The 19,836-nt window shown below is 40.2% G+C and overlaps 1 protein-coding gene across 2 annotated transcripts in view; it reads right to left on the bottom strand.

Annotated features, from left to right (window-relative positions):
- The window catches only part of NCOA3 (nuclear receptor coactivator 3), a 94,752-nt gene that overhangs the window by 61,424 nt on the left and 13,492 nt on the right, over nucleotides 1-19,836 (bottom strand). For both annotated transcript variants that reach the window (XM_075517570.1, XM_075517571.1), the window contains exon 2: nucleotides 13,034-13,075. The gene's annotated coding sequence lies outside the window, so the exon portion shown is untranslated. The remainder of the gene's footprint in view (nucleotides 1-13,033; nucleotides 13,076-19,836) is intronic.

Genomic DNA, 19,836 nt, shown 5'->3' with positions numbered 1-19,836 from the left:
TATTGTTTACAAAACCAATTAGAAATTAGTTGTGTTCACCTGTAATTTTAAAGGTATTTTAAAAGTTATTTTAAAAACATGCCACAATTGCATTAAGCATGAGGCCAAACATGTAGTTTCTTCATTCCCAGACACAGTTAAAGCTTACAGGTCATGAAAATAAGACCCATACCAAACAAAAGAGAGTATTAATTTTTTTCTGTGTGTGTACAAATAAAGATTCTACAATTTGGACTACCAAACGGAGGGAGCATGGATTGCTGAAAAACATTTAGAGCCACACAGCAACAGACATTTCCACAAGGGCATCTGTTAGTCTAGGAAAGGGGCCCCAGCGACTTTATTTATGAACACACACACGCAATTTAATATACTTCATCTTTAAAACAGCCTTGATACAGCCAATGTTAGAACTGAAGTTTCATACTAGGGTAAAATTAGGAGGATCTACTGAATGAAAGTTAATTTTGACAAACTGGTGCACTAAAAAGAAAAGAACATTGCTGGTTTTGGGTGGGCATCTTTGCCCTAAATAGAAAAATACACTAAAGCATATCATTACCTATGCAGGCACAGCTACATCTGTGGTTAAGGATGCCTAACATTTTCCATCACAGAAGCCTGTTCCAATTCTTTAATGACTGTCTCTCACATACCCCTCAGCACTACTTTTTGTGGAAGACTTGCATAAAATTGGTTCAGACATTTAAAAACAGAGTGGAGAATTCAGTTGAACAAAATAGAACCTTTTATTCAGTCTGAGAAGTTAAAGCTTTAGAAAAGAAACTGATTAAATGTCTGAACAAGCTAAACTTCATCTTGCTGCTCCAATGAAGACACCTGTAGAGACGGGAAGTGCCTTTAAAGTCTTTGAACGTGCTCAGTTTTGTTTTAAACCACTTGCCAAGACCCTCCAGTATTTTACCTAACCAAGTAAGCTTTGTCGCTGCACGGCTCCTCCATGCTGACAGGATAGAACGTGCTTTATCACTATTATAAAGACCAAGAGCAGCTTCTCTATAAACCTGCCGGCTATGAAGCAGTTAAAGTGCCTGGCAGCACAGTAGCTAGTGAACAGGGACATTTTTCTAGCTTATACTGCCCCACCCACACCCAGCATCCACAACACATGAGGCAGCAATAGGATCAAGAGCTTAGCAAAGGCCACCATTCGCTCCCACCCAATTCAAGAGCCCCATTGAAACTGCAGATGAGGGTCTCGGCCAGGAGTGCTAAAGGATGGTGCTCCTGCCCTTCTAGTGGCTAGCCCATGTGGGAAAGCATGTTCAGACCAGTGACCACACTGGTGTCCGTCTGCTCTGTGGGATTCCAGATGACAACCTTGCTGGCAATCAGAGCAGAAATTTAATTATGGCAAGTTATACTATTTTTTCCATATGCTTTTTAAAGGCATACAAAAAGTTACACTGAAAATACTAAGGTTGTGAGGTCATTCAAAAAACTTAAAATAGTATTGTCAACTCCAACGCTCAACACTTCTTCCTTTAACCCTTGTTGCACGTACTTAAGCACGTTGCTGTGTAACTGTTCATTAGACTATGTGGGACTGGCACCAACACAGAAAAGACTACTACAGACTTACATCTGTTGTATCATCTCCCAAGCGCATTACTATTTCAGCAACCATGTTTGCTTTACTATGCAGTGATAGATAGTGGTCTCATAACTGGAGAGCTGAAGTCTGTCAAGGACCTGTATCCTAACTTGGCCTTTGCCCAACGCGGGTACATAGGGAGTTTCAGTAACATTCAAATTGGGACACAGGGGGTTTTTTCCTATGAAGAGTAAACAACACTGATATATACTATCTTGATTATGACAGATCGCAACTTCCAATTAAGAATATTCATTTAGAGCAGACTTTAAACTGGCATTTAAATCACTGATTTAACTGTTAGAAATATTCACACCCACCAATAAGGAGGGGCACATGAGCAGGAAAGAAATATAGTCCATAAACCACGTTGACTTGCCTCAGGCACATTTTGCTAGTCAGCAGATGTAGTACTTACGGACATTTATTCATGAGTTTGCATAAGAACTAAGCTATAGAATTAATGTCAGTAAATATATTATTTTATACTGTAAAACAACTGATTTTAATCAAAGCTCTGGATAGATTATCATGTTAAAAACGTAGATTCGTATTCTGAAAAAGTGTTAGTGCTGTGGGCAGAGGGTGGGGGAAGGCAGCTATCCATGAGGGGTTTCCACATTACACATGCCCAGACTCACACAAACTAGCTTCAATGGGAGTTAAATGCCTGGTGTGTTAGAGTGCTTTTGAGAATTCTACTTGGTATCTCTTTTCATCAGGCTACTAAAATAGGTTGTTTTGGTGTTTTGTTTTGTTGTTGTTTTTTTTTTAATTTATTGAAAAACACACATCCCCTTTGCTTTCAAAATTAGATCTTGTTATCCTCTGATCTAATAATAATAAAAGGCCTGTTAATGAAGTTTCCCAAGTTTTTGGCATAACTACACTCTCAAATTTGAGAGTATAAGATCAGAGACTAAAAACAAAGGAAGTTACTGAAGAAAGGAAATCAAAATAGTTTAAGTTTTCCATGCATAGTATCAGTGCTTACATATAATTTACTTCATTGTAAGGAACAAGTACAGCTACCTCATACAAAGATGACATTTCTAAAACACAATTTGACCTTGAAATATGGAAATGTTCCTATCTCAATACTGTAATTAAAATCTGATTCAGTCTGAGTGTACACAGGTACACTTAGTATGGCTGCAAGAGGTGTTCATTTAGTTCAGCACAAATGCTTACCATTCAAAATTTGAAGTGACAGTTGTCTATCATGGTAGTATACCAATAAATTTGAGCATTTCAGTAGTTAGAAATCCCCTTTCCTATATTTTTTCATATACCTTACTACCTTTCATATTCATAGTGACCAGAGCTTAGTAGAGTACTTTCAGCTAAACTGCAAAATAAAGGCAGAATAGAATCACTCCCAAATTAGGTTAATTTATCTCTCCACAGTACAGTCAGTTTATCTTGTTATACTTCACATGTTGCCTATCTGCTGTGTACCAATGGTTAGAACACAGAGCATCTGCTAAAATTTACTGCACAAAACTGAAAGCTGTAATGTTACTTTGCATGGCACTGGTAGACTCAAATCTTAGATTTCAGGGGTCAATTATTTAGAAATTAAGCTGAAATGGAGGAGGAAAAACAACCCCAAAGGTTGGTGTCTGTGTTCAATGCTACACAAAACAGAAAACCAGCACCTAGAGAGATATTATAGACTGAAGAGTCACAGAGTCTCCTCCGAGGCCTAAAACAAAAGGGCAAGAGGCAAGCTTTACTACCTGCAACAAGTTAAATTTCAGTTTTCAAGTAGTGGTTGAACACAGGAACCAGTTCCAGGCAGCCTATGGAATCTCTATCCTAAGAGACCTTCAAAATGTGACTGCACAAAACCCTGATCAACCAGCTCTAACTTTGTTCGCATTGTTTGGAATGATGCTACCATCATTTCTCTCTGATTTTCAGTAAAACATTGTCATCAGAGAATTATGTACTGCAGCCCAATGATAAAGTGGTACCATTATAACAGTGGGCTACTAAGACAAGAGAGTACTTTACAACTGATCCTACTTGTCTTAATTTTAAGATGTATTACCACATTCTTTTTGGTATTGATTTAAGCAGGTATGTTTTATTAATCTTATGTACTCTTTACATTTTGCATACATCCATTAATACTCCCATCTTTACTAGACACAAAGTATGTATTCTTGACCACAACATTAATTCCTACCGTCAAGGATTTTTTTTCCCCCATTTATGAGAAAAAACAGCATGCTTTTGAATAAGGCTGTCAATGCCCTCTGGATTTTTGTCCAAACTTTTCTAGTCTTTACAAAGAAATTCCATTGCATAAAAGACTTATGCTTGTAGTTTTTCTAGTGTTCTATTAAAGAAGCAATACCTTCACTTTCATTAAAAAGACATTTTTCAATAAATCTCACACTAAGCTCCCTAGGATTCCTGCAGCAGGTAGAAAATCAGTTTTGCTCATGAAAGTTTTTATACAAATGGCACTTCTCAAACACTGATGTTCATCTGCAGAACTCTCCAAAATGACACTACCATCATTAGCACAGAAATTCCAAGTAATTTTAGGAAGATTTGCAGCCATTCTGGAAGTTAGTACAAGAGGTCAGTGACTGCCAAAAACAGAGGAAGGGATCACATCCTTCCCCTTCAAGTGCCCAAAAACATTTGTAATGTTTTGTCTCAGATCCAGACCTTCCTTGTTTGTAGATAAATGGCTAAGTAATTGTGTAGTTTCACAACATTAGGAAGCAATTTTATGTATTTTTATATAGTGCACTGGAGTAAGTGCCAGGATAGAGCTGTTGAATTTTTTTTATTATTACTTTTTCTTTCATGCATTGTATCTTTAGTTCCCATACAAGTAGACTGACCAAATTGTATTTTACATTCAATAAAACCCTGAGCTGGAGAACCATTGTTTGAGCACTTGTCTGCCAATCAGACATCCAAGATGCATCCACCACAATGTAAAGAACTCATGTTCTCTTTTACCAGACTTTCAGGTCATTCCGCAGTTTAATTTGAAGTTTAAATTGATGCTAAGCTTTAAAGTTCATATTCAGCCACACTTCCGCACTGGGAGGTTTCTATATTAGCATCTGGCAAGCATATCAAACATGGTAACTAAGTGATTAGCACCAGTCATGCATTTATGTCATACAACTGGAGTATATCAGCTATACAGCGTAGTTGATTCAATGTGTTTTCTTGTCCGTAAACTCCACACTGCATTTGTCCCGTTAAGTGACCTTCTATTACAGTACATCACACTTATACGGAACTCTTAAAAGAAAGGGAAGTTATGTTTAGGTACACCACTGCAGAATCTTATATTCTTGGGCCCTATCAAAATTATTAGGAGAAAAGTTACTAATATTGTCTCTAGGCATAGCAGAGCTTTAATATTTTCTTTTTAAAGCCTGCTAAGCATTTTTAGTGCACCTAACAGTCCATTAAAAGTTCGAAAAGCTACAAAACCTTACCTACATTTGATCTTTCACCAGTAGGAAGCTTGCTTTGTTAGATTCTCATATAGATGAAGCCTATAAATAACAGTGTACATACAATAACAGGATAAACACAGCATACCATGGTTCCCATACCAGGGAACACAAGAAAAGAGCATACAAAACTTAAGTCTGACGTCATTAATTCTGTCTTACAGAATAAAAATGCTGTGATTTAGGGTTTTTTTCATTGCAAGTAGATTTATGACAGACAATATGCTTAGACAAGTGTCTCCATCCAGTCAAGAGCAAAAGTTATTTATCCCTTCTCTCCACACCTATTATTTACCTCAGTGTGTCATCTGTCTGCAAATCATTGCTTAGGAACTTGTCATGGTTTAGCCCCAGTCGACTATTAAGCACCACAACGGCTTGCTCACCCACCCCGCCCCCATGGGATGGGGGAGAGAATCTGAAGACCAAAAGTAAGAAAACTCAGTGGGTTGAGATAAGAACAGTTCAATAATTGAAATAAAATAATAATAATAATAAATTAGAATGAAAAGGAAAACAACGGGGCGGGGGGGTGATGACAAAACCCGGGGGCAGCAGGGGGGAAGAGCAATTGCTCACCACCCACTGACTGACGCCCAGCCCATCCCCAAGCAGCAATCACTGCCCCCCCGGCCAACTCCCTCCAGCTTATATACTAAGCATGACGCCATATGGTATGGAATACCCCTTTGGCCACTCTGGCTGTGCCCCCTCCCAGCTTCTTGTGCACCTGGCAGAGCATGGGAAGATGAAAAGTCCTTGACTAGTGTAAGTCCTACTTAGCAACAACTAAAACATCAGTGTGTTATCAACATTATTCTCATACTGAATCCAAAACACAGCACTATACCAGCGACTAGGAAGAAAATTAATTCCATCCCAGCCAAAACCAGGACAGTATCCCCCCCCTTATTCTATACCATCTACATCATGCCCAGGTCCTACCTTTTCCAATGCATTCCACTTAATTACCACCACTTTCCCTGTCTTTTGATATATACACACAGATATCATTCCTTTAGTCTATGGGCCAACCCTCTAAAATGTCCGTTGAGTTCATTTAGTCTATGACTTTGGGCTCCATCTGTCATAAGAGTCTTTCAGGGCAGGAGAGATGGTGTGTGGTGTTGGATTGTGCATGCCAGTTCTGGTTCCATCACTGCTGCACTTTGCTTGGTTTCAAAGTACATTTTTCATTAATCTGGGTGATTCTTACTGTAATACCGTTGATATGGCATACAGCAACCACAGAAGTGATGAAATATAGTATTATATAGCAATTAACATCATACCATTCAGTTCATTGGCTATTTTCACCCAAAATCAAATCCCCTTTTGTACATATCAGACTTTCCCCGTCCTTTTGCATTACCCACCAAGTGCACCCAGGTCCTTGAGCAAAAGCAATCCCACAAATGGGTTTTCCTTTGCCAAAGGCAGGAGTAACCCAGACTGTCTTCCCCAGCATATTTTTTATGTGCACCACAGGGGCTTTATCCCCTTCAAATGAAAGTTTTGAAACTTTCATGAAAGTTTTGATTGTACATGAAAGTTTTGATTGGGCAGGGCCAGCTCAACTGGTACATCCCCTAGAGTTGACTAACCAGGTGGCTTTTGCTAAATGCATATCCCAATGTTTGAATGTCCCAGCACCCATTGCTCTCAGTGTAGTCTTTAACAGTCCATTGTATCGTTTGATTTTCCCAGAGGCTGCTGCAGAGAGGGGATGCGATATACCCACTCAATGCCATGCTGTTTGGCCCAGGTGTCTATGAGGTTGTTTCGGAAATGAGTCCTGTTGTCTGACTCAATTCTTTCTGGGGTGCCATGTCGACACAGGACTTGTGTTTCAAGGCCCAGGATAGTGTTCCAGGTGGTGGCACAGGATATGTTTCCAGCCATCCAGTGGTTGCTTCCACCATTGTAAGCACATGGCGCTTGCCTTGGTGGGTTTGTGGGAGTTTGATATACTCAATCTGCCAGGCTTCCACATATTTATATTTCAGCCATCATGCTCTATACCAGCAAGGCTTTAACCACTTGGCTTGTTTGATTGCAGTGCATGTTTCACCTGTGCAATAGCATCCATGGTCAAGTCCACCCCTCGATCATGAGCCCATCTACGTGTTGCATCTCTTCCTTGATGGCCTGAGGTGTCATGGGCCCACCAAGCTATAAATAATTCACCCTTTCTTGCCAGTCCAGATCCACCTGAGCCACTTCCATCTGAGCAGCCTGATCCACCTGCTGGTTGTTTTGATATTCTTCAGCGGCCCGACTTTTGGGTACATGAGCATCTATATGACATACTTTTACAACCAGGTTCTCTACCCAGGCAGCAGTATCTTGCCACAATGTGGCAGCCCAGATGGGTTTGCCTCTGTGCTGCCAGTTGCTCTGCTTCCATTGCTGCAACCACCCACCCCCACAGGGCAATTCCCACCATCCATGAATCAGTATAGAGATAGAGCACTGGCCACTTTTCTCATTCAGCAGTGTCTAAAGCCAGCTGGATGGCTTTCACCTCTGCAAACTGACTCGATTCACCTTCTTCCTTCAGCAGGTTCTGCGACTTGTCGTATAGGGCCATGCAGCAGCCTTCCACCTCTGATGCTTTCCCACAAGATGACAGGACCCATCAGTGAACAGGGCATATTGCTTCTCATTTTCTGGTAGTTTATTATACAGTGGGGCCTCCTCAGCACACATCACCTCCTCCTCTGGTGATATTCCGAAATCTTTGCCTTCTGGCCAGTCCATGATCACTTTCAAGATTGCTGGGCGATTGGGGTTTCCTATTTGAGCCCATTGTGTGATTAGTGCGACCCACTTACTCCACGTAGCATCAGTTGCATGATGTGTAGAGGGGACCCTCCCACTGAACATCCAGCCCAGTACCAGCAGCCAAGGTGGCAGGAGGAGCTGTGCTTCAGTACCAACCATGTCCAAAGCAGCTTGAACCCCTTCATATGCTGCCAGTATCCTTCTCTCAGCTGGAGTATACCAGGCCTCGGATCCTCTGTATCCTCAACTCCAAAACCCTAAGCAACCCTGGTGCTTTCTGCCAGAGGCTCCAGGTAGGAGGTAGGACCATTCTCCCCGGCTACGGTGTAGAGCACATTTTTTACATCTTGTCCTGCCCAGCCTAAGGGCTACTGCATGAACTATCTCCCATTTAATTTGTTCAAAGGCTTGTCGTTGCTCAGAGCCCCATTCGAAATCATTCTTCTTCTGGATCACTTGATAGAGAGGGCTTATGATCAGACTGTAATTTGGAATATGCATTCTCCAAAAACCCACAACACCTAAGAAAGCTTGTGTTTCCTTTTTACTAGTTGGTAGGGACACGGCTGTTATTTTGTTGATCACATTGGGGTCTGACAATATCCATCTTGCCATTTTATTCTTAAAAACTGGATGTCCTGTGCTGCTCCCTTGACCTTACTTTCTTTTATGGCAAAACCGGCTTTCAGAAGGATTTGGACTATTTTCTTCCCTTTCTCAAAAACCTTCTTCTGCTATATTGCCCCACATGATGATGTCATCAATGTATTGCAGATGCTCCAGAGCTTCACCCTGTTCCAGTGCCATCTGGATCAGTCCATGGCAAATGGTAGGGCTGTGTTTCCACCCCTGGGGCAGTCGATTCCAGGTGTACTGGATGTCCCTCCAAGTGAAAGCAAACTGTGGCCTGCACTCTGCTGCCAAAGGGATTGAGCAGAACACATTAGCGATATCAGTTGTGGCATACCACTCAGCTGCCTTTGACTCCAGTTCATATTGAAGTTCCAGCATGTCCGGCACGGCAGCACTCAGCGGCAGCGTGACTTTGTTCAGGCCACAATAGTCTGCTGTTAGTCTCTGCTCTCCATTAGACTTTCACACTGGCCATATAGGACTGTTAAAAGGTGAGCAAGTCTTGCTGATCACTCCTTGGGTCTCCAGTCAATGAATTAACTTATGGATGGGAATCAGGGAGTTTCGGTTGGTGCGATATTGCCGCCGGTGCACTGTTGTAGTAGCAATCGGCACCTGTTGTTCTTCAACCCTCAGCAACCCTGCAACAGAAAGGTCCTTCAAGAGACCAGGGAAGGTGGATAGCTGTTTAATTTCCTCCATCTCCAAGGCAGCTATACCTAAAGCCCACCGGTACCCTTTTGGGTCCTTGAAATACCCTCTCCTGAGGTAGCCTATGCCAAGGATGCACAGAGCCTCTGGGCCAGTCACAATGGGGTGCTTTTGCCACTCATTCCCAGTTAGGCTCATTTCAGCCTCCAATATGGTGAAACTGTTGGGATCCCCCTGTCACTCCAGAAATACAGATGGGTTCTGCCCTTGTATAGCTTGATGGCATTAGGGTACACTGTCCACCAGTGTCTACTAGAGCCTTATAGTCCTGTGGGTCTGATGTGCCAGGCCATCGGATCCACACAGTCCAGTAAACCCAGTTGTCCCTTTCCTCCAGCTGGCTGGAGGCAGGGCCCCTCTAGTCCTGGTCATAGTATTTGTTACCCACTTCTTGTAGATATAAGTCAGGAGTTCCTTCATTAAAGTCAGGAGTAAGATCAGCCCTTCTACACTGTCTGGGGAACTGCCCACTGGAAACTGGAGCAGCAATTTTCCTGGAAGAACCCCCTTGTGTGGTTGTATTTCCTTGCAACTCACATACCCGTGCCTCTAGGGTCGAGGTAGATTTTCTATCATGTCCTCTCACTTCCTCATGTGATAGGATATCATGTCCTATCACTTCCTCATGTCCTCTCCAGGGTCACGCAGGTAAAACCATAGGGTGCCCCGTGGTGTGTACCCTCTATATCCTCTCTCTTGAGCATAAGAACACTGACTCCTAATAGCTGAGATACTGGTCCATACAGGTAGACAGAAGGACATATCCTCATCGAGTTGCTGGACCTTCCAGGACAGTTTCCCCACAGCCAAGACAAGGGAGGAAGGGAGACTTTCTTCATATTCCCAGAGTCAGCTGGCTGCTTCCCCCACCATTGGTCCCTCTTCATCTTTCCAGTATTGCCAATGTGTTGGCATATGATGATAGTGCGTTCCGTACCAACTTCTGCCACATAAGTTGTGTGCGCTGGACTTCATCCAGATCTTTGGATAACTGCTCGTTGTCCAGGTCACCATAAATCACCTCCAGCACGGCCAATTCCCTCAGATACTGGATACCTCTCTCCATGGTGGTCCATTTGCCTGGATGATATATAACATCTTACTTGAAGGGATATCTTTCCTTCATATCTGACAGTAGTCACCTCCAGAGGCTGAGGGCTTGTGCCCCTTTTCCAATTGGTTTGTCAATGCCCTCTTCCCTAGAAAGGGATCCCAGCTGTTTGGCTTCCTTATCCTCTAATTCCACGCTACTGGCCCCATTATCCCAGCATCAGAGCAGCCAGCTGACAACGTGCTCACCTGGACAATGGCTGAAATCTTTTCATATATCTCACAGCTCACTCAGCGATAGGGATTGGGTAGTTTCTGTCTTGCTTATGAGTTCTTCCTCATCCTCTCCTCATGATGGCCCTGCTTTTTCATCGTCCCTTTCTAAACAAGCTGACTTTCGCTTCCAAGATTTCTTCTTGTGTATAGGGGCAACCAATACCGTCACAGGTTGGTTCTCTGGTTCAGCCACAGTGCCTGTTGTTTTGTCGTCAGATCCAGAGACCTTCTCTTCCCCTTGAGGGTACTGAATAGTGTTGAACAGGGCTTCGTAGGCATGGGCCAGGTCCCAGCAAGTTGCAGCAATTTGTGTCTCCCTAGAATTGCTAGGGAGACAGCATACTTCCAAATATTCTACTAATTTTTCAGGATTCTGCACTTGTTCAGGAGTGAAGTTCCAAAATACTGGAGGTGCCCACCGTCCTAGGCATTTGCCCATGCTATCCCACACACCCTGCCTTATCATAACTATCCAGCCTTGGGACAGATCTCTGGATGATATTCTTAAATTGCTCATTAACCTTAGGCAAAACCAAAACAATATTCCCAAGAAATACCAATAGAAATATCTTAACTATCCAAGGATGTTCAAGATACTGAAAAGTTATTGTAATGAAGGAGGAAGGTAGCGAAGGTGCCATTCTGTATTTCCTCCATAAAAAACCTCTCAGAGGAAGCAGTATAATTGCTAATTGTCTACACGAGGTGGTACTGAAAGTACAGCAATGGCTTCAGTACAAAACCCGAATACCACATTAAGCTCAAGGCCACTGTTTTAATAACAAATCTCCCAGGCAAGACATCACTAATTACTGCAGAGCACAGCAAACTGCAAAAAACCAACACCTATCTTTAACAAGTACAGCAAAAAAATGAGCATGGTGCAGATCAGATAAACTAATATCAAGAACAGATTAATCAATATCATGACCCACAACTGTTAACAGATATAAATTCCTTAATATGCTTAGGTTAATCTGTTATTATCTCAAACCCTTTGAGCCCCACGTTGGGTGCCAACAAGGACTGTCATGGTTTAGCCCCAGTTGGCAACCAAGCACCACACAGCCGCTCGGTCACCCTCCCCCCACAGTGGGATGGGGGAGAGAATCTGAAGAGCAAAAGTAAGAAAACTCATGGGTTAAGATAAAAACAGTTTAGTAATTGAAATAAAGTAAAATAATAATAATAAATTGTTATGGGGTGGGGGAGAGAGGGAGAGGGAGAGAGAACCCAAGGAAAATAAAAAAGAAAGTGATGCAACCGCTCTCCACCTGCCAACCAGTGCCCCGCCCATCCCCGAGCAGTGATAGCTTCCACCAGGCCAGCTCCCCCCAGCCTATATAGTGAGTATGATGACATATGGTATGGAATAGCCCCCTGGCCAGTTTTGCTGTGCCCCCTTCCAGTTTCTTGTGCGCCCAGCAAAGCATGGGAAGCTGAAAAGTCCTTGACTGGTGTAAGCATTCCTTAGCAACAACTAAAACATCAGTGTGTTATCAACATTATTCTCATACTAAATCCAAAACACAGCACTATACCAGCTACTAGGAAGAAAATTAACTCTATCCCAGCTGAAACCAGGACAGAACTGTAACATTTTAATGAGCAAAGCCATCTGAAACAAAACACAGTCTTTTCTGTGTTTTGATGAGATCATTCTCCAAAAGTTTTCCTTCCACTGTCTCCTTTCATTTTCTTCATTTTGCTTTAACCTTACCTTATTCTAACCAAGCCAGCTTACTTGAATTTTATTTCAGGGAACCTGCTAAACTGCAGAGCAAAGAGGTCGATCTTATCACAGGAGATTATTCTGAAGGACATGCTTCCTTTCTTGAGACCAAAATCCCACTGAATGGAATGTCCTGACAAGTTATCAGTTTCACTACTCTCCAGCAACAGGTATGGAGCTTGACACATTAATCTATTTGAGTATTGAAGGCTGAATTGCTTACCCCAGAAGTTATAACAAAAAAACCAACCAAACAAAAACAAAACCCACCAGTGATTAGCATCATATCCACTCTGGGCCCAAAACAGCTTTAGCTAAGAAATCCCATTTCATCACCATTGTTTCAAAAGAACTGTTCTGAACAAAGTATTCAGATCATCAGTTACTTCAGAAAGAAGAAAAAACTCTAGTATCAGTGATACAGAGAGCGCTGCCACTCCATCCCATAACTTTTAAGATCAACATCCTTTAATGGACCAAGTATCTCAAAAGCCTGTTAGCATTAGATACTATCATACATACCAACCCAGTCATACCATGCATTTCCTTAAGTTTAAGGGAGGTGGAGGAGAGCGAACTATATACAATATTAATATAGAACATAAGAAAATACCTTTATTTTTCTAAGAGAATTGAAATTATTTTCTCCTTTTCCTAACCCCCTAAATACCAATGTTTTCTCTGGATTAATTCGCATGAATCAAAGTAGTCCTGGACAATTAAGTCAAACAGAAGACTTACCTAGCACAGTATTCTCGCTCCAACAGAAGCCAGTAGGAATGCCTAGAAAGAAAAAGGTAAGCGTATGAATGTGTTTCAGCACACTCTCAAACTTCACAATGTACAGCTCAGGAACTTCCTGGTTCAAAAGGACCGAGTTTTCCAGCAGCTAGATTTATCTTCTGTGTAAGTTTCTGTTTGAACCCATGAAAATTAATACAGCTAAAATATTCTGTGGCAGTCAGTTCTGTAGTTAAGCTCTACACTACATGAAAGTATCAGTTTATTTTTATCTCTGCCATCTGATAATAAGGAGGAAGAAGAGGAGAATAAATGAAATTACTAAAAAGGAAAACACTTTCTTCCTGTTGATTGTCCATGACACTTGTGGTTATTTTGTATGGATCCACCCTGTATTCTCAAGCAAAAAAAAAAAAAAGATGGCAGAGAAGTGCTGGCAAATTCTGTTTCTCCGAAAAAAAATCTAGCTTTGGTCTTTAAAAAAAAATACAGAGAAAGATGAAGTCCACTATACTCTTTTTGATATGGCATAGACCAGAATTACGTATATTCAAGAGGAAGGCATAACATGACTGTATAATGATATAGTACTTTCAATTTTGTATGCTTTTTCTTCACTGTCAACTCACAACACTCAACTTTTCAAACACTACTTAGCACTGGTCTGTTATTTTGACAGAATAATTAATTCAGATTTTTGTTTGTTTATTTATTTTAAACTGAGTGGAAGAAAATTGGGAAAAAATCTACTGGTGATAGCAGGCCTGCTTCTCCCTTAAGTACATCACTAGGTGTAAAGACAAAAGCATCCCTCGGAATAAGAGCCAGTCTCCTAAATCAAGTGCTAGGGATACATACAGCCACTCACCCAAAAAAGAAAGTTCCGTTAAATCACCGTTGTTTCTTCTTCAGTGACCACCCTGACACTGACTGTAATTATTACCTGTAGTTAGCAAGTCTACATTCTTAGGGGACAAGAATAAAAGATCAGAGATAAGCAAGCCACTATAACGACCTACGCCCAGAACAAGAACTATTAGAGGTGTTTTCTTTAAGAGTTTACCAAATCTTTGTGCAGTAAGCTTTGCAGAATTGTTTTAGTCAAGATCAGTCTTACATCTCTAAAGTAATTAGCAAACTTATCAGTTAAGTTAGTAAATGAATTTACAATAAGCAGAATAAAGAAAGATCTATGTAAAACCAAGCTCAAAGAACACTGGAAACTTCTGTAAGGCTGTAGTAACAAAGTCCATATAGTGAAATATCTGATCTGCCACACTGGCTTTATCCAAAGCCCAAGTAAACAAACCAAGTTTGTTTTAGGCTTTGACAATAAACACATTTCAGTTGTTTTATGTCTTCAGCAATATATTTTGCCTTTAGGAAAAAAAAAAGTCTTACTAAGACTTAGAAATCCCATCTCCAAGCTTGAACTTTGCATCAAATTTGTAAGGTAAAATTTAGATAAGATATCCAAAATGTAAACAAAGCAATGACAGCAGCTTTATTTCACAACACACAGTTTATTTCAATACTTTTAATCAGTGAGAAACCAACTAAACAATACACAATTCACAATACAATCCTTGTAAAAGCTGGAAAAGATATTAAGGTTCATGTCAAGTTCAACGTGCTCTATTTTTAACTTTAGTCAAGTCCCTTCTCATTAGCAGTAACTTAATACTTGAGAAAGGATTAGGAGCAGCTAGAAAGTTTGTTTGATATAGAAATTTATTTATGTATTTAAAAAATAAATTTTTAGTCCAACAAAGAATTCAGTTAAAGTTACTTAGACTTAGCCAACTAATGTAATTTCCCACTGTCACAGTATACCAAATCAAGGCTTACAGATTGCTTTAGAAAGTAGTAATTAATTGCTTGCTATTATTTTTTTCATAATCACAGTGTGCTTCATAAGCATAAGTTTCATTCCAAAATTAAAAAAAGAAACAAGTTCTGGACTCCCCCTTTGCTCTAGCTCACAGAGAAACGTAGTCTTCACATCCACATAGTTTGACACTAATGGAACAATTCCTTTAGCATACCTTTTAAATAGTGAAATTTAGGACACTGCTGTAAGACTTGCTGAAGATACTTTTTAAAGCACTTCACAAGCTCAAACCAACCCTGACAATCTCATGATTGACTTACTAGGAAAAAGCAGAGAGTTTACATAATAGTGAACTGAAAGAAAGACAACGCCTTTGAAAACAAGCCCAATACTTCTGCATTTCAAGGGTGCTAACAAATAGGGAAGAGGCATGAGCATCTGCTTGTCTTTAAGAGATAACTGGTTTTGAGCACTCCTGTATGTGTGAGCACCCATGTCACATGATAGATAGCCTTGTTTGGAGGCCAGAACTCTTTCAAGAAGTCTAGGGAGTAAGAACTACCTGTTTTTCCTAGAGACAGTGTTAGCACTAGCAGAGACCAGGACACATTTATATGCATATGGCAGATACTGAAATCTTTCAGATAACTGCTAGCAAAACAGTGAATTAGTGGCCATCTCCATGTTGTTTTACTGCATGTAAGCAATAACTTACTTTCTCTGAGAGGATTAAACGAACTTCTGCCAATTCTGACATCAGTAACTTCTGCTGTTGTGGTAAATTGTAACTAATACAGAACTTAACATTTCCAAGATGACGGCAATATCTTTGTAGCTAGAGCAATAGAAAAGTAGTGTGGTAAACTTTTGCCTGGAGACAGTTTAGTCACGTCTGGATATATGGCAGCAAAACCAAGATAAACAAATTATCCCAAATGGAAAACAACCAAAACATCTTAATTCTAGAAGCCGTATTTTCTGCTTATCTAAAATTATTAAAGCACTTAAGTATTCTTTGTTTTATCTGACTCTTGATCTGTGCTTTGTCCTCCTGTTTCTCTAGCTTTTTGACAGAGATACGATCTAGGACTGCAAGCACTGAGTGCATGGAGTGAGGCAGGTTCAAGATAATGCCACATTCTAGCAGCCTTTGTCAAGAAATTCTTCTTGCACTTAGAATGAGGAAAGAACTGCTAATATATCTGCCAATGAAGAAATTCAAGTTGATTAGAAATGCAGGTAAAGAGCTTTACACCTTAGGCTTGTTCCAGACTTGCTTAAAAAAAGTGCCAGTGGTACAATTTTTCTGGAAAACTAGCCATTTTGGCTGAGTCTACTTCATGTATCCTCTCATAAGAGTTAATGAACTTTTAATATTAAAGCTGCTTCATCTGTTCTGCAAAACATGTTTACAATATTGTTTTATGTAACAAATCTTAATGCAAATTCCTCCAGCTATAAACTAACTGATGGTGGCCGATCTTGTATTAAGAACTTAAGCAATTGCTTAATTGTGCTCCGTGCCCCCTCAGGTTTCTCAAAGTAATATTGAAATGCATGAAGACTTTTCTCTGTATACTTGCACAGTAAGTCAGGGCAGTTTCTGAAATCCCTAGTTCAGAGGTGGGATCTTTAACTTAGTATGAATATGCTAAAAATGCTACCTTAATATACTAGGCAAGTTAGAACAAGCCACTTTTCAGCTGTATTCTTTTGTGGTGTTTTGTGGGTGGGGTTTTGTTTTTGGTTTAACTAACCAATAGCCCTAGCTGTATCCTTGTTTCAACTGATGCAGCTAAAGTCTCTCCAGGGCTGTTAGTTACTTTTTTTCCAGCGTTGATGCTATGGAGCCAATGTAACTCTAGAAGAGAAACATTCCATTTCATGCACAGGTTTTTTTTTGTTGGCAGGGTGGGTTTTTTTGTTGTTTTTAACAATAACAATACATTAAAATCTTTTCTAAATGAATCAATCTGTGGTGAAGTGCCTTGCTAACTTTATTTGAGGAGGAAGAAAAGCCTGGAAGATTTGCAAGTTTTTTATTATCCCCAAAAAAACAAGTCTAGACTGGATTGGAATTACTAAATAGCAAAGCTCCATAATAGAAGAAACTTTCAGGGGAGTGAGTATGACTATAGGAAAGTATCCAACCTTTTGTTCAAAACATTACATTAGAAAGTTGAAACAGCCTTGCTACTGCAAAGAAAAAAAACCTTTAAAGTGGCTGAAGCAATTAATGTAGCTAAACTTGAGTCTATTTTGGCTATAGCCAGTACGTATACTTGGAATAAAACATTGCCACTGTATAGGATCTTAGCTCACCTGCTTTTGTTAAAAGGTATCAACTAGCTGCACCCTCAAGAAATCTGCAACAGCTGTGGAAGATCAGACTGTCTCTCTCATGAACTCTTGGACAATTCTTAAATAGGAATAATATACTGTAAAATATGATCAAGGACACAGGTGTAAGGCTAACCCACAAGTCGATCCTGTTCACTTTCGGAAAACCCTCTTGAGTGCACATGAAGTGAAACACAAATCTGATTTTTCTCTTAAGCAGATAATAATGGTATCTGGTCTACAATGGTTTCTTTTAATTAAACTGCATGAATATGCCTTAGGTAGCTCTGAAGTTACCTTTTACCAGCAGTGTAGCCACGATGTTCCATTCACCAAGAATTTAGCTTACAATCTGGATGAGTTTACCATGGAGCTCAGCACAGGCTCAGACCAGCGCAACAAGATAACCATCCTGTGGTGATACAACTAGGGGATTGTGCTGACAGCTTTAGGGTGATGAGCCTGTACCTCAAACTGCAAGCATGTCCCTAGTAATTAGTGATGCAGATCCCAGCCCTGTGGCTCAAATTATCTCTCAGTAAATACTTCCCCATGTGCAGTTTCTCAGTTGCCTTTGTAAGGCTGTTTGTTTTGTAGACAAGGAAGTGCTTCTATATGCCACTACTTCATATCACGTGGAAATGACTGGTGGATCATGCCCTGGAAACCTCTGTTCTGTGGCACAGGTGAAAATTGTTCTTCTCTTGCTATGGCCTCACACTATAGCAATGGATACATTAGTATCTTCATGCTATAATGTGTGTTAAAATTTGAACAGACTGCTTACTTTGGACCAAGAGATACAGACACTGAACAGGAATGCCTCTTAAAGACCAACCTTAACAAGGTGGATATTTTTCTTAAACTCCTTTTACCAACAGTTTGAACATACAACTTTTTCCACCCTCTTACTACAGTCTAGGCTTGTTTTACTGAGGGTGGAAGGAGACCAGATTACTAACCTGATATCCTTAGCTCTTATGTTTTCATTCCCTCCTTAAATATATGTATACCCTGTTAATCTAGAAATAGAAGTACCAGCTCACCTATCATTTCTGTGTAGAACTAGCAATACTCCGAGGGTGGAGCTCCTTGGGTTCTGTGAACAACTACTGTTGAACCTACTTGTATAAAAATTCCAACCAATTCCAATTCTTAAAAGGTCTCGAAGGCAAGATTTAAGTCTTGGTTACGTTTATTTGAAAATAGACACCTCCAAATCCAGTTCTAGAGAATGGCACCAAATCTAGATCACGCTATAGGAAGTCACTCCTGGCCCACAGCTCCAGAGATGTTAACAGAAATTATTCTGGGAACAGCTCTGTAAAGTATTTCTTAGTACAAGATATACAAATCATGCACTTGGGAAACAACAATATTCCCCAAACCTACAAACTAATCAGAAGTTAAAAATCAACATGTGTGTGGGGGAGACCAGCTAATACATGTTTTTGAGAGGAAGCTAGAAGAACTTGGTCTGTTCAGCCTAAAAAGCAAAAGGAGGGATTAAATTGCTGTCTGAATACATTAAGTTCTCAAAACAAAATCTTACCACTTTGTGAAAGAGGTTTGAGATATAGTCACCCATAATATCACAACTGCTGAATCTAATGGTTACTTCTGTTGCTATCATACAACTATTTTAGTCCATGAAATGATGAAGAGGAAAGAGGAAAAGCAAGTTTAAACCCAAAAAGGAAAACCAAACAAACAAAAAGCCACATAAAACATGGTAGCTTTTTACTAGTCAGGTAACTATCCAAACCAAGGAAACAGCACTTTGTCATTCTAATCAAGTTTTAGTCTAGTAGATTCAATTTTACACATGTAGTATAACAGAATCTCTTGTAACCTCAGCCATAAGACCAACTTCATGAACACCCCCTTCTCTAGCCTTATCTCTGAATCACTGTGGACTAGACTGAAAATGCTGCTAAGTGTATTTGACGTTCCCTAACTACATCCACAAGGATTTAGATGCGACAATGCATCTGGATGTCTCATAAAAGAAGCCCTTAAGAGGCTCTGAATTCTCAACTCAGTGTAAGTTTTCACCATCTTGTCTAAATTTTCACCAGAGTACAGAGTCATTTTTGCACCATAAACTTCAGGCTTGGTCACCAATTTCTATTCAAGTTCTACAGCTTCTACAGGTTCTATTTTTTGTTTTGTTTTCTTTTAATTAAGATAATTTTCACATCATTGATACTAGATTACTTATGATTTACATTTCAACTAAAATCCACCCCTCAATGATTCTAAGCGCCGTCAAATACCTGACAGACAACTATACAGAGTAATTAAAAAGAATCTCCTTTCTCTCAACCCAAAAATAAAACACTGCTTTGCTTCCCTATTGTTGCTTTCTCAAAGCAGAATGATCATGTCCTGAATTGTTTGGTGTAGATATTTTGCTTAAGCAGCAAGCACTCCAGGCTACAACTGATGAGTGACCTTGAGACAGCTCTTAGAAGGCAGTTGCCATAGTAACACCACCACAAATGTGGTACAAACTCAGCTGACACCACCAATCTGGTGCAACAGATCCATAATAAGTACATCTATCCTGTATTAGTGTCTCAATATTCAAGGAGGAAGTTACTAGATTATTTCTTTAAGAATTATTTCAAAA

Source organism: Mycteria americana, chromosome 14 (assembly GCF_035582795.1).
Source record: "Mycteria americana isolate JAX WOST 10 ecotype Jacksonville Zoo and Gardens chromosome 14, USCA_MyAme_1.0, whole genome shotgun sequence".
In the NCBI taxonomy this organism is placed as follows: domain Eukaryota; kingdom Metazoa; phylum Chordata; class Aves; order Ciconiiformes; family Ciconiidae; genus Mycteria; species Mycteria americana.
This window is presented reverse-complemented; position numbering and strand designations above follow the sequence as displayed.